Consider the following 16238-nt stretch of genomic DNA (forward strand, 5'->3'; position numbering starts at 1 on the left):
GGCCCCAACAAAAGTGCGCCCGTGCGTACACTTCTGTGCAACCTTTTTGGCCCTCGGTGCCAAAAAGGTTTGCCATGACTGGTATAGGGTCCCCTGCTTGAGTAGGAGGCTGGACTACATCCATGTTATGCAGATGTAATGCTCTCTGTTTAGCCTTGCGTTTGAAATTCATTTGGGGGATTTGGCACAGAGCGTAGCTACTTGTATGTTTGTTGGCATGCCATGAATTATTCTATTCAAATTTGGTGCTAGGATGCCAGGGGTTTTCCACAAGAGAGACAGTTTTTAAAACCTTAGTTTGGTTCAAGTTGTTTGAAGACAACTTCTGTGTACACGATCCTCTTTGGGATCATCTCTGGACACCTGTTTCTTGGACCACCAGCAAGCTTCAAGCTTCTTCAACTTCTGCTCTGGATAGTTTTCAGGACTGCTGACAAATATTTAAATCAAATGGAATATGTCCATAGACACTACAAACCAGTGGTGGGTTCCGGATCCTTTTGCAACTGGTACTCTGCAAAGGGGGCCTGGTATTCACCCCGTGAATGCGTGCAGCACGCGCAAAGCAGGCATATGCGAACTTACCACCCGCGATGCTCCAGCTGATCAGCGGAGCATCACGCAGGCACTGTATGCTCCGTGCATGTGCGTGAAAGCCACAATCGGCTCAAATAGCGGTAAGGAGAGCGGGAGGGTGGGTGGGCCCTCCAGAGCATCATACCGGAACTGTACCTGGTGCTCCCAGCAGGCACCGGTACGCCCATACTGGGGCGTACCGGTGGTATGCCACCACTGCTACAAACCTTCCTGTTTAATCAAGATGCATGAGAACAGGCCTGTCTGCCTTTAGGGAAATTGTATAATGGACAGGCTTCCTAGGTAACACAGAAGATTGAACACTGCTGGAGTTCTGTTTGGGTGAACTGGACCTATCAAGACATACTTGGAGGACTCATCTGCAGTTGAGGACCCATCAAGAGCAAGCAGGAGCAGAGCGACTCATAGTGTGGGCTAGCTAATGCAGGGGTCGGCAACCTGAGGCTCTGGAGCCACATGTGGCTCTTTCATCCCTCTGCTGCAGCTCCCTGTTCAAATTTTATTCATCGGTTCATCCAAATTTTATAGATTTGAACAAAATACTAAGATATGGAGACTTAATGGATAGACAGGGAAACTTAAAAACAATTGAAGAATTGGCACAACAGAACATGAAAGTTGACTGGCTAACTTACCTTCAAATCAAAACTAAATACAGGGAGGGACCTTTAAAATACCAAGACAAAGAAATTACCATTCTAAAGCAAATTCCAAAAAAGATCAGAGAAAAAAAGGAGGAAGTACGCTTCCTTAGCAAAGAAACTATATAGAAGAGGAATTTGGTTCAGATGGTTATTGCCAGAAGGAATGTTGATTTTCTGGGAGGGAAGTCGAGTTAGAATTAAGACAGTGGACGGGGCAGAGGCCTTTATTAAAAAACATATTTCCCTCCCAGAGGACGAAGATAGCAGAGGTGGAGGAAAAAGCAGCAATGTACAAGATATGGAGAAGGGGGGGGGGGCACGGCTCCACCCGGGAGCAGAGAGGAGGAAGCAATATCGAAAAGGCTCAGGTCACAAAAATAAAAACATCTGAAATATTATTGCAATTGTTGATATACTAGAAAGTGACAAAGAAAGAGATGATTGAACATGTTGTTGACATAAAGTAAGAATTCTGTTTATGCTATCCTTTACATGTTATTTTTAAAATTGTAAAAGTGTGAGATTGGGGGGGATTTCTACTCCCAACATGGAAGCTACTAAAATTTTCCATGTACCCTATTACCTTTTCCCCATAAATGTTTTTAAAACCAACAAAACTTTTTACAAAAAAAAAATCAAAACTAAATACAATAAAGATACCAAATTATATGACATCGAAACAGAACCGCACGAATTGGATAAAATTATTCAAAGCTCAGATAGAAAGATGATAGGGAGAATATATAAATTTCTCCTGAAGTATAAAATGGAAGAGGAAATTGTGAAAGAACAAATGATAAAATGGGCACAGAACTTTGGATATAATATTGAATTAGACAAATGGGAAAAATTTTGGGGAACAAACTTAAAAATGACACTCTCAGTTGCATACAAGGAAAACCAGTACAAAATGTTTTATAGATGGCACCTGGCACCAACAAGGTTAGCTAAAATCTCAACAAATACCTCCCCAAAATGTTGGAAATGCGAATCGATACACGGAACGTATTACCATTTATGGTGGACCTGTGAGGAGGCTAATGTTTTTTGGAAAAAGATCAAAAATTGGCTGGAGGCAATAACGGGGGTTAAAATAGAATGGAAATCTGAAATTTTTTTATTAGGAATAATGTCTGCGAAATACAAAAAAGAAATCCAGTATTTAATACTACATATAATTACGGCGGCAAATATTGCTTTTGCCCAGAAATGGAAAAACAAACTAACTCCAAGCGAAGATGAAATAATTAGAAAGGTTATGGATTGTGCTGAAATGGACAAACTAACTAAAGAAATTCAGGGAAAAGAAGAATCAGAATTCTACCAGATATGGGATAAATGATATAGGTGGATGGAGGAAAGAAACAAGAATCAATGAAGGAATATAACAAAACTCAAAAATAATAGTTATGAGTAAAATAAGAGAGTTAAGAATGGTGAAATCCAAATGAAATACAATAGAAGGGGAAAATAATATAAGGTGAGCAGTATCGATTGATAATTGCTATTAGAAAGAACAGGAAGCACCTGTTTGCATTGCATTGTGTAAATGTGTTGTACGTCTAAATTTTTGTGTGTGTGTATTTTACATGTTTGTTAATAAAATTGAAAAATTGAAGGGAAAAAAAGGAAAATCCGAAAAACAATGCATGTACCCACAAGGGGGACCCTTTCCATGGTGATAAAAGAGAGGGATAAAAGAGATGGTGAGGTTTTAAGTATAAAGAATCCTGCTGGAATTAACAGAAATATATGTGATTTAATTTAATGACAGCTAATTCCATAGACACTTGGGACGCGGTGGCTCAGTGGCCAACCTCGATCAGAAGGTTGGCAGTTCAGCAGTTTGAATCCCTAGCGCTGCATAATGGAGTGAGCTCCTGTTACTTGTCCCAGCTTCTGCCAACCTAGCAGTTCAAAAGCATGTAAAAATGCAAGTAGAAAAATAGAAACCACCTTTGGTGGAAAGGTAACAGCGTTTCATGCGCCTTTGGCATTTAGTCATGCTGGCCAGATGACCACGGAGACGTCTTCAGACAGCGCTGGCTCTTCGGCTTTGAAACAGAGATGAGCAGCACCCCCTAGAGTCGGGAACGACTAGCACATATGTGCGAGGGGAACCTTTACCTTTACCTAATTCCATAAACAGTGGATTTGAAATGTTTAAAAAAAACCACTGTCACTAACACTGATAGTGAGAGATACACTGTATATAATCCTAAAGCAAGCCCCTCTCCCTTTTAGCACTGATGATGTTACCTAGTATGGTAGTGAGATGTCTAAAAGAAAAAGCTCAGAGAAGCACCAAGGACCCCACCAAAACTGCATTATTTGGAAAGTATGTTTGCACATACCAGGGACAAAGAAGAGGTGAAAGAAGGTCAGGAGAGAATTTTCTGTTCTCCTCTACAGACTGAAAGAACAAATTCCACAAAGTGAAAATACTGGAACTGTCTAACAGTGTGTGAGGTATGTCAAGACAGGAAACAACACTTGTGGAATCAGGGAGAGAATCAAGCAAGAGAATAAACAAAGTAGACAAAGACCTATAGACAAATGTTTGCATAGAAATGCATGTGTGCATGTATGTATTACTGGAAGAAAATGTCCTTCTGGGTTCACTTCCAAGTGGGAAGAAAGACACTGGAAACATGGAGGCTGCTTGGAAAGATGGTTTAATGGTGGACAGGATCACATGGGTTTTTTAGTCCTGGGCAAAGAAAAAGCACACGGGTGGGAGAGAGGGAGAGATTTATACCCTCTCTTGGGCCCCGCCGCGGAGCTTCCTGTTCCTGTGCAAGAAATGTATTCTGATTGGTTGTCAGACTTCCATGGGAACATGCAGGGGTAACTTTGTACTCTCTTGAGTCCCAAGCTTGGTTGACCCTTGCTGGGTGATGTAATCTCCCCAGGAAATATAATATTCTGCCTTTTTAATATTTCCTAGAATATTTCATTCTTCTAGGAGAGGTGTGGGTGCTAACTTCCTATAGTATGTATACAGGATTGTCCACAGGGTAGGTCTAAAAAGATGGTGACTGTGATGGTATAGTTAAAGCTCTGTTTTTAATGTACATCCAGTGGTGGGTTTCAAATTTTTTTAGAAACGCCTTCTGTAGGTGTGGCCTGCTTTGTGGGAGTGGTTTGCCGGCCATGTGACTGGGTGGGAGTGGCTTGCCGGCCATGTGACTGGGTGGGTGTGGCCAACATGTAAAATGAAACTCACTTAACAATGCTCTTGCTTAGCAACCAAAATGTTGGCTCAGAAACTCTGGCATTTGAGCACTCAAGTCTTAAAGCAGTCAAGTTACAAGACCCTTTAGAAAATACCCCCAGAGGTGTTCAAACTTGACAGCTTTAAGACTTGTGGACTTCAACTTCCAGAATTCCTCCTCTCGCTCTTCATCTTGATGATGTGCGGACTGGCCGGGGGAGGGAGCTGGAACCGGTTCTAAACGGCACTGTAGATTTGTGGAACCTCTTCTATAGAAGAGATTAGAACTGGCAGGAACCCACCCCTGTGTACATCGTACATTACCAACAATAGAGCTTCACTCATGCTATCATACCCTTTATCTTGATTTTCACCACCACCACCATATTCCTCGGCCTTGCCCATACATACTGTTTGTCCAGCTAAGGATACTGTCTATGTCAGGGGTTCCAAACTTGGGAACTTTAAGACTTGTGGACTTCAACTCCCAGAATTCCCCTGCCAGGGGAATTCTGGGAGTTGAAGTCCACAAGTCTTAAAGTTCCCAAGTTTGGACACCCCTGGTCTATGTTAACTGTAAGCATAAATTATTTACCTAAAAGTATGTTATCGTCAACCTTCGTTGTCATTTAGAGAAGAACACTGGTGTCTGTGTGTTTGTGTGTCTTGACAGTCCCTGCAACTTTTTTTGATCTTCTGATGGAGACTTAGCTGAGGCATAAATAGTTTACCTTTGATAGAGTAAATATTTCATATTTTCTCATTGTGAATGTAATTGTCTTGTGCCATTTAACATTTTTGCCATATTCTAAATAAATAAATAGCTAAGGGATTGGGCACATACATATGCATCCTTTATTTCAGTTCCGGTTCCAATCCTAGGAGGAATGCAATGGAATACACACACACACACAACAATAGCACTTAGACTTATATACTGCTTCACAGTGTTATATAGCCCTCTCTAAGGGGTTTACAGAGTCAGAAGAATGGAAGGCCGAGTCAACCTTGAGCCAGTCAGAATCGAACTGCTGGCAGTTGACAGAATTAGCCTGCAATACTGATTCTAATCACTGCGCCACCATGGCTTTTATACCTGTTCACCTCTCCTTCTGAAATAAGTAAGGCTTAAACAGGCTATATTGGAGTATCACGTTATTGCAAATTGATAACATCCCATTTATTTTCCATTGCTATAAATAAAGAAGAGTAACAACTCATTTTCTGCCTCGATAAGTTATTGATGTTTGCTATGAAAGAGAGAATAGCTGAAAGATCAAGATCTCATTTCCAAATACGTGCCCACTACACAAATATCCATTTTTTTTTTACGTTTGTACTTGCAAAGAAGGGCCGTGAATTTGAGAGAGGATCTGTTGCAATTTTCTCAGTTAATAAATAGGGCTGCTGGCCCCATTGTAGATGCTATTCTCAATGGGGGCCTTAATTTTAAATTCACAATTAATTGCTGCTTCTCCTTTTCCACCACACATAAAATAATTATCTTCTTATGGTAATATCATCGTCTCTAGAACAACCAATTATGTCCTCAGGAATAGCAAGTGTGGAGGCCAAGAGAACTGGAGTAGGTTGATACCTTGCTTTCTGTGCCTCTTCAAAAAGATATGAGTCCCTGCACACAATCCTGCTATTCCAATAATTTTGGTGTGTTTTTCACTTGCCCATACCTGAAAGCTTTAATTTTTCCACGAGCAGGGCGGCTACATGAGCAGGACGGATTAATAATTCCCCAATTAAATGAAGTATTCACAATATGAAGATTATACTCCAAAGCAACTCAAAAGAATAAGGTTTCATACCATTACAACCTCCATGGTTACGTACGGAAATCATCAGGGAAAATATTAATCACCTGTATTCAATTTGTATTAGGATTCGTTTACAATCAAGGGGGAAAAAATTACTACAGGTAGTCCTTGACGTATGGCCCCAACTGAACACAAAATCTCTGTTGCTGAGTGTGACAGTGAGTTTTGCCCCTTCTGACGACCTTACTTGCCACAGTTGTTACTCGCAACGGGATTTTCCCATGGATTTTACTCAGGCGTGGTATTCACTTACTTTCCCTACCGGTTCGCAAATGTGAGCTCGCACACGTTACCTTCGCGCATGCTCTTTCGGGGGGGAAAGGGCCTAAATGGGATGCCATAGAGTTGGAGTGGGTGGGCGGGACCCCCCAGGATTTCCACTACTGTTTTGGGTGAAACAGTCCAAAACGGTAGAGTTCCATCTCTGATTTTTACTGTTGATCAAGAACAAGTCAGAATGAAAAGCTGCAACTGTCGCAATTTAGAGATAGAAAATCTCTAAATTGTCCCTAGCATTATTTATTTTCCCCCAGTGTCCAAGCAGACATAGCCCTAACCTTAGGGTTATGGATATTAACTATGGTTAGAATTAACCTATCGATAATTCAAACCATAGTTTCACTTTCCTTATCAATGGGATTTTCCTATACATTTTACTAGGGACCAAAAACAAGTCAGAATGAAAAGCTGTAACCCTCACTTTCCTTAGAAAATATTTAGGAATTTATCCCTAGCATGAGTTTGTGACTCAGACTCCAAAGAGACCTAACTTTGTAACTGCCCCTAAACCAAACACTAACACTAGTTTCATTTATATTGGCAAGGGATTTTCACCATGTTTTTTTTTATTGCAGTCCACGAGCAAGTCAGAAAGAAAAGTTGTCAGCATCTCTTTCCTTTAAAAAAAAAAAACCCTCTAAAAATCTACCCCGAGCATTAGTTTTCAGCCATGGCTTCAAGTAGACCTAACCCTTAGTTTCATTTTCCTTGGTTTGGGCCAATCAAGAGGATACTGTGAGTTCTAGTCCCACTTTCAGAATGAAAGCTGGCTGGGTGACTTTGAGCACATCAGCTAGACACCCTGCTAATCATGCCTTAGCCATGAAAGCCAGCACGGGGACTTTGGGCCAGCCTAATAGCAATAGCACTTAAGACTTATATACCGGTTTACAGTGCTTTACAGCCCTCTCTAAGCCATTTATAGAGTCCGCATATTGCCTCCAAAAATTTGGGTCCTCATCTTACCCACCTTGGAAGGAATGAAGGCTGAGTCAATCTTGAGCCTGGTGGGATTTGAACTGCCAAATTGCAGTCGGCTGGCAGTCAGCAGAAATAGCCTGCAGTACTCTGTTCTAAATGCTGCGCCCCCGTGGTGGCTAATCCAGCTCATAGGGATGTTGTTGTGGGGAAACAGAAAAGGAGGTAGGAATATTATGTTCATCACCTTGACTTATAAAACTAATTAAAGTGTTCTGATCTAGGCTTCTCCGGCAGGACAAAAATGAGTTCTTATCCCGATAAACCCCTTTTATTTAATTTACAGTGAATTCCTCTCCAGCAGTCTTTCCCACAGTCTTTCAAGATAGCTCACAATTACCGACCTTTATCAGGCTTGGTTAGTGGCCAGGCCAATATCTTTCAGATGCCTCCGCAATACTTGGCAAGAATGAACTAATTGTCTCCTGCAAACTCCACTCCCCTTTCGCTCCTCTTTTATTCCCTATGGGAGGGGGCCATTCACCATCCACCTGTGGTCTTCACCCAAGTTGACCCTTGTTTCTTAGCTGTTCCCTTCATCTGACAACTCTGCGCATGCGCACATTGGGAACAGGCTCCAACTGTTCGTCTGCCTCACTGATGTCTGACTCCGAAGGCAGCTGATAACTGGCATACGGCCCTGGCACCCTCTCTGCCTCCGACACAGAGCCCTCATCAGAGCCTTCTGCAGACTTCAGGACTGGCCCATGTTCCTCTCCAACCTCCGCATTTTTCAAATCTGCTGCCAGCTCTGCTGGCCACTGGCGGGCCACACCATAAAGGCAGGATAAAAATCAAATCAATAAATAAAAATAAACTATATCCTTGTTATATAAAAGGCAGCACATGTCAAAAGCAGAAATTCCACGCTAAGCTACCTAAGAGTAAATCGGTTACTATTTCTTCTTTAATTGATTGGGCATCAACGGCGACCATGTAATTTTAACCAAGAGTAGTGGAAAAAGTTATTTACAAATCAATGGCTCTAAATTTACCACCACTCAGAAAGAGTAAGAGGGAGATCTTGGTAACTTACACACAAGACCTGACAGCCACTTCCTAATACTCATGCAACTCCCATCTTAAGTTATCGATTTCAGCGAGGTTACTGCAAACAATGAGAAAAAGCTGCATCTTCGCTTCCAGTTTTCCAGCTAATGTTTTTGAATACCGCTGCAAATTACAAAATTTAATTAGCCAGAAAACTGCCGGAAAGAACAAAGAGGGCGGTATTATCTTGGTATCTTTTCTGAAATTAGTCTTTTAGAGGAAATTTGCCATATTAATCATCCAAAAATATTTTTGATCACTGAATTATTAGTTTCCCCTCTGGCCCAGCCTGTTTTCAGGTATTCACTGCTATAGGTGATTGCCTCTTAATTACTACACGGATGCCTTCTATTCATTCACATTAATTCATGTCTTCTGGCAAAGTCCCAAATGGCAGCTTTGCCCTATATCTTCTAATTACTTCTATAATTGAATTTACCCACTTTTCCCAACCTATTTTTTTAAAACTGACTGTGTTTGTTCATGGTTTATTGTGTCTTTTTTGTGTTCAGCTCTCGGCAAGCAGAATGTACATTGATTCTTTCCTCATTTCTCATTAATTTTCAAGAGCTGGGCTGTACCTCTATTTTTTCTGCCTGTCAGGTATATTGCTAGTTCAAAAAAAAGGGGGGGGGAGGGAGGAAGGAGAGAGAGAGAGAGAGAGAGAGACTCTTATTATTAAAGGTTAGGTAAAATAGACGGAAGTTAATTAATTCATTGGCAACTCTGAGCCAATTACTGAAACCTCTCTTATTTATATTCTTGTTAACAAGACAGGAATGAGAAATAACTGTTATAGGCATATGTTCTTTAGGTACTGGATAAACCTCTTTAGAACTTAAGCATTTAGTTTTCTTAATAATAAAAAAATGGTTCCAAATTAAAGGTTTACTGTTCAATTGTCAAATCAATTGTGAGCTCTTAGAGAGGATTTTCATGCACCACTCCTAGAAAACCTTGAGATTTTCCAATCCATATTATTTACACCCAGGCATGACGTCTGTCAAAGAGAAACAGACCCGTTGTTAGCTAAACTTGCAGATATAACTAATAGGACAAGGAAGAGGGGACCACGGCTAAGTGATACTTGAAAATGTTTTTCTCCTCCAGTGACATTTATAGAGAAAGGAGAATTGTCCTTGTCCGCATTGTTGCCATCTGCTCCTCGATAATTGATGGATTTCTTTGGAGAAAGCGGCTGAGAGTGGCATTGGTGGCTGGATTCTCCTAAGAGGTGCAATAGAGTTGTGAGTGGAAGGTAGGAACCAACAGAGCCCAGTCCACCATATTTCACGTAAATGTCTTCATTGAATGTAAATGTTTGGCATTTTGGAATGTGACTATCAGGTAAAGGAACCAACATCTTCAACATCTTCATCACTGGTTTGGACTAGGGGATAGAAGGGGAATTCATCAAATTTGCAGATGACACCAAGCTAGCAGGAATAGCCAACACTCCGGAAGATAAGCTTAAGATACAGAAGGATCTTGACAAACGAACATTGGGCACTATCTAACAAAATGAAATTCAATGGTCAAGCTTCTACATGTAGGCAAGAAAAACCAAATGCATAGGTACAGTATAGGTGGTACCTTGCTCAATAGTAGTAACCGTGAGAGGGATCTTGGAGTCCTAGTGGACAACCATTTAAATATGAGTCAGCAGTATTCAGCAGCTGCCAAAAAAGCCAACACAGTTCTAGGCTACATAAACAGAGGGATAGAATCAAGATCAAGTGAAGTGTTAATACCACTTTATAATGCCTTGGTAAGGCCACACTTGGAATACTGCATTCAGTTTTGGTCCCCACGGTGTAGAAAAGGTGCTGAGACTCTATAAAGAGTGCAGAGAAGAGCAACAAAGATGATTACGGGACTGGAGACTAAAACCTTTGAAGAACAGTTGCAGGAACTGCGTATGTCTGGTTTAATGAAAAGAAGGACTCGGGGAGACATGATAACAGTGTTCCAATATCTCAGGGGCTGCCACAAAGAAGAGGGAGTCAAGCTATTCTCCAAAGCACCTGAAAGCAGGAGAAGAAGCAATGGGTAGGAACTAATCAAGGAGATAAGCAATCTAGAATGCTCCAACACTGGAGGTTTTAAGAAGATGTTGGATATCCATTTGTCTGAAGTGGTGTAGGGTTTCCTGCCTAAGCAGGGGGTTGGGCTAGAAGACCTTCAAGGTCCCTTCCAACTCTGTTATTCTGTTGGCTGCAATATAGAGACTATACACAAGTATATTAAGCCTACAGACAAGAATTTGTTCAATTAAGCTCAATACATAATTGGTGTCAGGTAAGTATCAATAGAATTCAGAAGGGCTTGGATTTGGGAGTGCTTATGGGAACGCAATGTCTCCAAGCTTGTGATGCCTTTAACTCCACCCCTGTTCCTCAGCACTACCTGTTCTTCCCCTACATCAACTCTCAGGATATTTTTCTTAAAACCAAAAGGTGGGACTAAGCTCAGGGATGCTTCATTCACTAGATTTGTAATGATTTTACAATGCAAGTGTGTCCAAAAGGTGCTTTTTCAAGATACAACGGACTTTTCTGGTTTTTTCTCTGAAGATCTTTTGCTTCTCATCCAAGAAGCTTCTTCAGCTGTGATTGAATGGTGGAGAACAGTTCCAAGAAGGCTCCATACCCATTTGCGTTACTCAGGTGACCCTTTGGACACAGATAAACCTCCAAGTGGCCTCAACGACTCACTAAAAGGATGCAAATGACCAGCTATCTGCAAGGAGTATAAATCCTTCCATTTGCCACCATCCAGTCAGAGCCGAGACAACCATGACCTGGATGACTGAGAATCTCCATAGATAAATGTAATTGTGTTTGTGTGTGTGTGTGTGTGTGTTTGTTTGTTTGTATGCATATGATGATGATAATGTTATCCATTCAGTCATGTCTGACTCTTGGCGATTCTATGGGCCACATCTCTCTATATCTTCCTATCTTACACTACTCCTGTGAGTTGTATGCTCTGGCTGGTGTCAGCTTTGATGGCATCCAGCCCCCCTATTCTCTTTTCCCCCCATTTATCATTTTTATTTTATTATATAAAATACAAAGAAGAAAAATTAGGACGTTAGGGAAAGGGAGCGTGGAAAAGGGGGGCGTGTGAGATACAAGGGGACAGAGAAAAAGAAAGAAAAGGGGGGCATTGACTTCCAACTGCGCATGCTCGTGCGGTGCGCCCACGAGCAAAACGGCAGTAGTGACTGCTGGAACCCACCCCGTATAGTACAATATAACAAAATCACCCCCTACCTCCCACCCCCTACCCCGGCGACAGCAGATCACATGAACCATTTAACGAGCTCCATCCCACTCCAGGTTCCCCAGGCCCACTGGCAGAACCAGGTTTCCAGCGCCTTCTGGAAAAGAATTAAAGTGGGAGCCATTCTAATCTCTGGGTGGATGATGCTCCAGAGAAAGGGAGCCACCATGAAGAAGGCCCTTCTTCTGGGTCCCACCAGGTGTATCTCCCTTGGGGATGGAACCCGCAACATTCCCTGCCTCCCCGCTCTGATGGGTTGGGTAGATGTGACCGGCAAGAGACAGTCCCTCAGATAACCTGGTCCCAAGCCATGAAGGGCTTTAAAGTTGACAATCAGAACCTTGAATTGCACTCGGCAGTAAATCGGCAGCCAATGCAACTCCCGCAGGAGAGGTGATGCATGTGCACACCGGGGTCTGCACAAAACCGTGCGGGCTGCTGCATTTTGCACCAACTGGAGCTTCCGGATGCTCTTCAAGGGCAGCCCCATGTAGAGTGTGTTGCAATAGTCAAGACGGGAAGTGACTAGGGCATTTCCATCCTGCTTTGCTTTTTTAAAAGTCCAGCGTATGCCTATGTAATATTGTTTTCTGGATAATATCACTTGCCTGTTACACTCTCAACTGACTCCCACTTGTTAATTCATATTTTCTTTTTTTTTTAACAATGAAATATTAGTCAAGTCCCTTAAGTCTCTTTCCGACGCGGAACTTCAATTCACAACACCGTGAGCGGTTCATTATTTTGGACCTTCTGGAGTCAACGTTGTTCAAACCATTCATTTTTCCTTACATTAGTCACTCAACTCGCCAAGCCTCTTAACCCTGATTCTCACTCAACCTCTAACTGACGTTTTAAATGGAGTTTCTTCTAGCTAGCTAGAAGCTCTCCAGCAAGGGCTGTTGCATCATTTCCACTCCTTCTCACCGATACGTGGCATTAAGCTCTATTGAAAACAGTACAATTCTTTTTTTTAAAGAAAACACCCTAATTGACATTAAAATTACAGATGTTATAGATTCAGAAATAGACAGAGTTTTAAGAAAATGAAATGTCACAATAATCCAAAGGTTGCAGTATTAACTTAGTTCTGGAGTTACCAATATGTGGATAGCAAAGTGTCATGGTTCCAAGTAATAGATCCATTGCAAGCAAAACTCTGAGGCAGATAGATTCCTAAATAATAGCTTTATTGGAAATACCATGAGCCGTGGGGGTGCAATGGTTATAGTGCCATTTTCAGGGTTCCAAAGAGCATCCAAAAGTAAATAACAGTCCAAGGCAAAGTATTGCTCAAAAGTTCCAATTTATTAAGAGAGCCATGTTGACACATCTGGGAAAACCTGAATCTGAAAGCTTCCTAGTTTTCCCCACCCAGTTGAAAGTTCAAGATCTTTACCCCACACCCACAAGTCCATCACATGGTCCAATCTTCCATTGCCGTGCTGGCAGTTCCACCCATCCAGTTCCAGTCAGGTGCAGAGGTTCAAAGACAAAGGATGACCTTGGCTTTCTAGAAAGCATTTTGTTATGGCTACATATTATCTAAATCCGTACGATTCCCCCTCCCATTTTCCCACAATAGAAAATGCATAGAAGGATAACAGAAGATGTGGCAGGCCAAAGATCCAAAAGAAAAGATGGCTGCAGGCCTGACAGCAGTATTACTGGCTACTTCTACTGATCACCGGCTGCCAGCAGTTTGGCAGACCGAATCTCACCAGGCTCAAGGTTGACTCAGCCTTCCATCCTTTCGAGATGGGTAAAATGAGGACCCAGATTGTTGGGGGCAAATATGCTGACTCTCTAAACCTCTTAGAGAGGACTGTAAATGTGGTATTCAGCAGGTTCTGACCAGTTCTGGAGAACCGGTAGCGAAAATTTTGAGTAGTTTGGAGAACCAGTAAGTACCACCTCTGATTGGCCCTGCCGCCATCTATTCTCTGCCTCCCGAGTCCCAGGTGATCGGGAGGAAATGGAGATTTTACAGTATCCTTCCCCTGCCACACCCACCAAGCCACGCCCAGAGAACCGGTAGTAAAAGAATTTGAATCCCACCATTGGGCAACGGTGTCTTAAATGCAGGCTCGTTGCTGAGGGTTGTCCCATGATGGTGGCGACACGGCATTGGACCATTTTTAAATTTGCCGTAATTTTGATTGATTCTCAATCATCCAGTCATCATGGTTGTCCCAAAGGTTTTTTTTTCAAAAGGCAACTGGACTTTTTGTTTTTTCTTTGAAGATGTTTTGCTTCTCATCCAGGAAGTGTCAGCGTTCCAAATATCATGCAGAATTAAATCAGAGACCAAGGCAGAGCTATCCTTAAAGTTCCAATTTAATAAGACAGACATGTTGGCACATCTGTGAAATCCCAATTCTGACGAGCTTCCTGGGATTCTACCCAGTTGAAAGTTCGTGATCTTATGCCCACACCTATAAACCCATCACATGGTCCAATCTTCTTCTTCCACGCTGGCATCTCCACCTCTCTGCTTCCGGTCAGGTGTCGAGGTGCGGAGACAAAAGATGACCTTGGGCTTCTAGAAAGAATGACAACAACACATTCCACAAATCTACTCCTTTCTATTTCCCCCCCCCTTCAACTACTACACTAATGAAACAGCATAGGAAAATAATAGAAAGTGTGGCAGGCCAAAAATCCTAAAAGAAACATAACTACATGCCTGACAGGAAGTTTCTTCAGCTCTGTGTGTTCCACTCTCTCTGTCAAAACCTCTGAGCTGAAGAAGCTCCTTGGACGAGAAGCAAAACGTCTTCAAAGAAAAGCCAGAAAGTCCAGTTGCCTCTTGAAAAACAAAACAAACGAAGCAACTTTGGGGTAACTTTGAATAGTTGCAAAGCATTAGTCGTAAGTCAAGGACTACGTTTGGGAATTATAGACATTGGATGCTGCAATGTATAGTGGCTGTGTGATAACTCATAAATATGAGAGTTGGATGCCAAGCACCCAAAATATGATCATGTGATTACGAGGGCAGAGCAAGGGTGGCAGTCTTCACTTTGTGGACAGGTCATAAGTAGCTTTTTAAAAAAGTTCATCATAAATTTGAATAGTTGTTAAAAATAATTAATACAGTGTACAATTCAATAAAAATAGGATACAAAGAACATGGAAATATTAATTTCATTGAAGATATTGTCAGAGATGCAAGGGGACTCAATAACTGTGATACTATATCCGAAAGGGATGTGGTGGGCTCAGTGGCTAAGACACTGAGCTTGTCGATCAGAAAGGTTGGCAGTTCGCCGGTTCGAATCCCTAGTGCCGCATAATGGAGTGAACTCCCATTACGTGTTCCAGCTTCTGCCAACCTAGCAGTTCGAAAGCACGTAAAAAATGCAAGTAGAAAAAATAGGGACCACCTTTAGTGGGAAGGTAACAGCCTTCCATGCACCTTCGGCATTTAGTCATGCTGGCCACATGACCACGGAGACGTCTTTGGACAGCGCTGTCTCTTCAGCTTTGAAACCGAGATGAGCACCACCCCCTAGAGTCGGAAACGACTAGCACATATGTACGAGGGGAACATTTACCTTTATATCCCAAAAAACCTGGTAGCCAAGCATTTAGACAGCAGGGAAGTCTGCAACAGAGCCTTCAAAAATTATCTCCATGGACGAGCAGGTTAATTCATTTGGGTCTCTAGTGTCAACTTTATGAAATCTGTTCCAGATGTATTGCTAAACTTGTAATAGCTCCCTGACCCGGCATTGGCGAGTCTTGAAAGATTTTCCCAGTAAGATCAATAAGAGTGTCAGAAACAAGAAATCCAGATTTATTTAGCCTATACGTATAGCATGCATTAATCATGCTATTCCACATTTCTTTGGAGGAAATTAGTGGGGGGAAATTATCAGCAGGATCATTTAAAGCTTACTAAACACAAACATGAAAATGAAAATCAATATAAGTCTGATGGATATACTGATGTCATGTTATAAAATTAAATTATTAGCATTTTTCAGTTTTGTAAAAATAATAAAAAGGGAAATTAAAAATATCCACAGGGCAACTTTCTATTTCTTTCTAGAAAGAAAGAAAGAAAGAAAGAAAGAAAGAAAGAAAGAAAGAAAGAAAGAAAGAAAGAAAGAAAGAAAGAAAGAAAAAAAGGGGGAGGGGAAAGAAGGAAGGAAGGAAAGAAGGAAGGAGCAAACAATCAAAGGAAAAAAGGTGGAAAAGAATGAAATAAAATATAAGGAGATAACATATGGAATTTACATGTATCGTAGAATTAAAGTTTTCAATAATTTACTATTTAGCTTTAAGGAGCTGAATATATTATATTGTTATATAAGATTAGAAGTTACAGTGGATTCTATTCAAGTTAGTATTTTGATT

The 16238-nt window shown here is 41.5% G+C and overlaps 1 long non-coding RNA gene across 1 annotated transcript in view; it reads right to left on the bottom strand.

The window, feature by feature from the left end:
- LOC309392786 overlaps window positions 1-16238 on the bottom strand; it is a 103505-nt gene that overhangs the window by 40299 nt on the left and 46968 nt on the right. The window lies entirely within an intron of this gene.

Source organism: Natrix helvetica (assembly GCF_964273705.1).
Source record: "Natrix helvetica genome assembly, chromosome: 5".
Lineage (NCBI taxonomy): Eukaryota > Metazoa > Chordata > Lepidosauria > Squamata > Natricidae > Natrix > Natrix helvetica.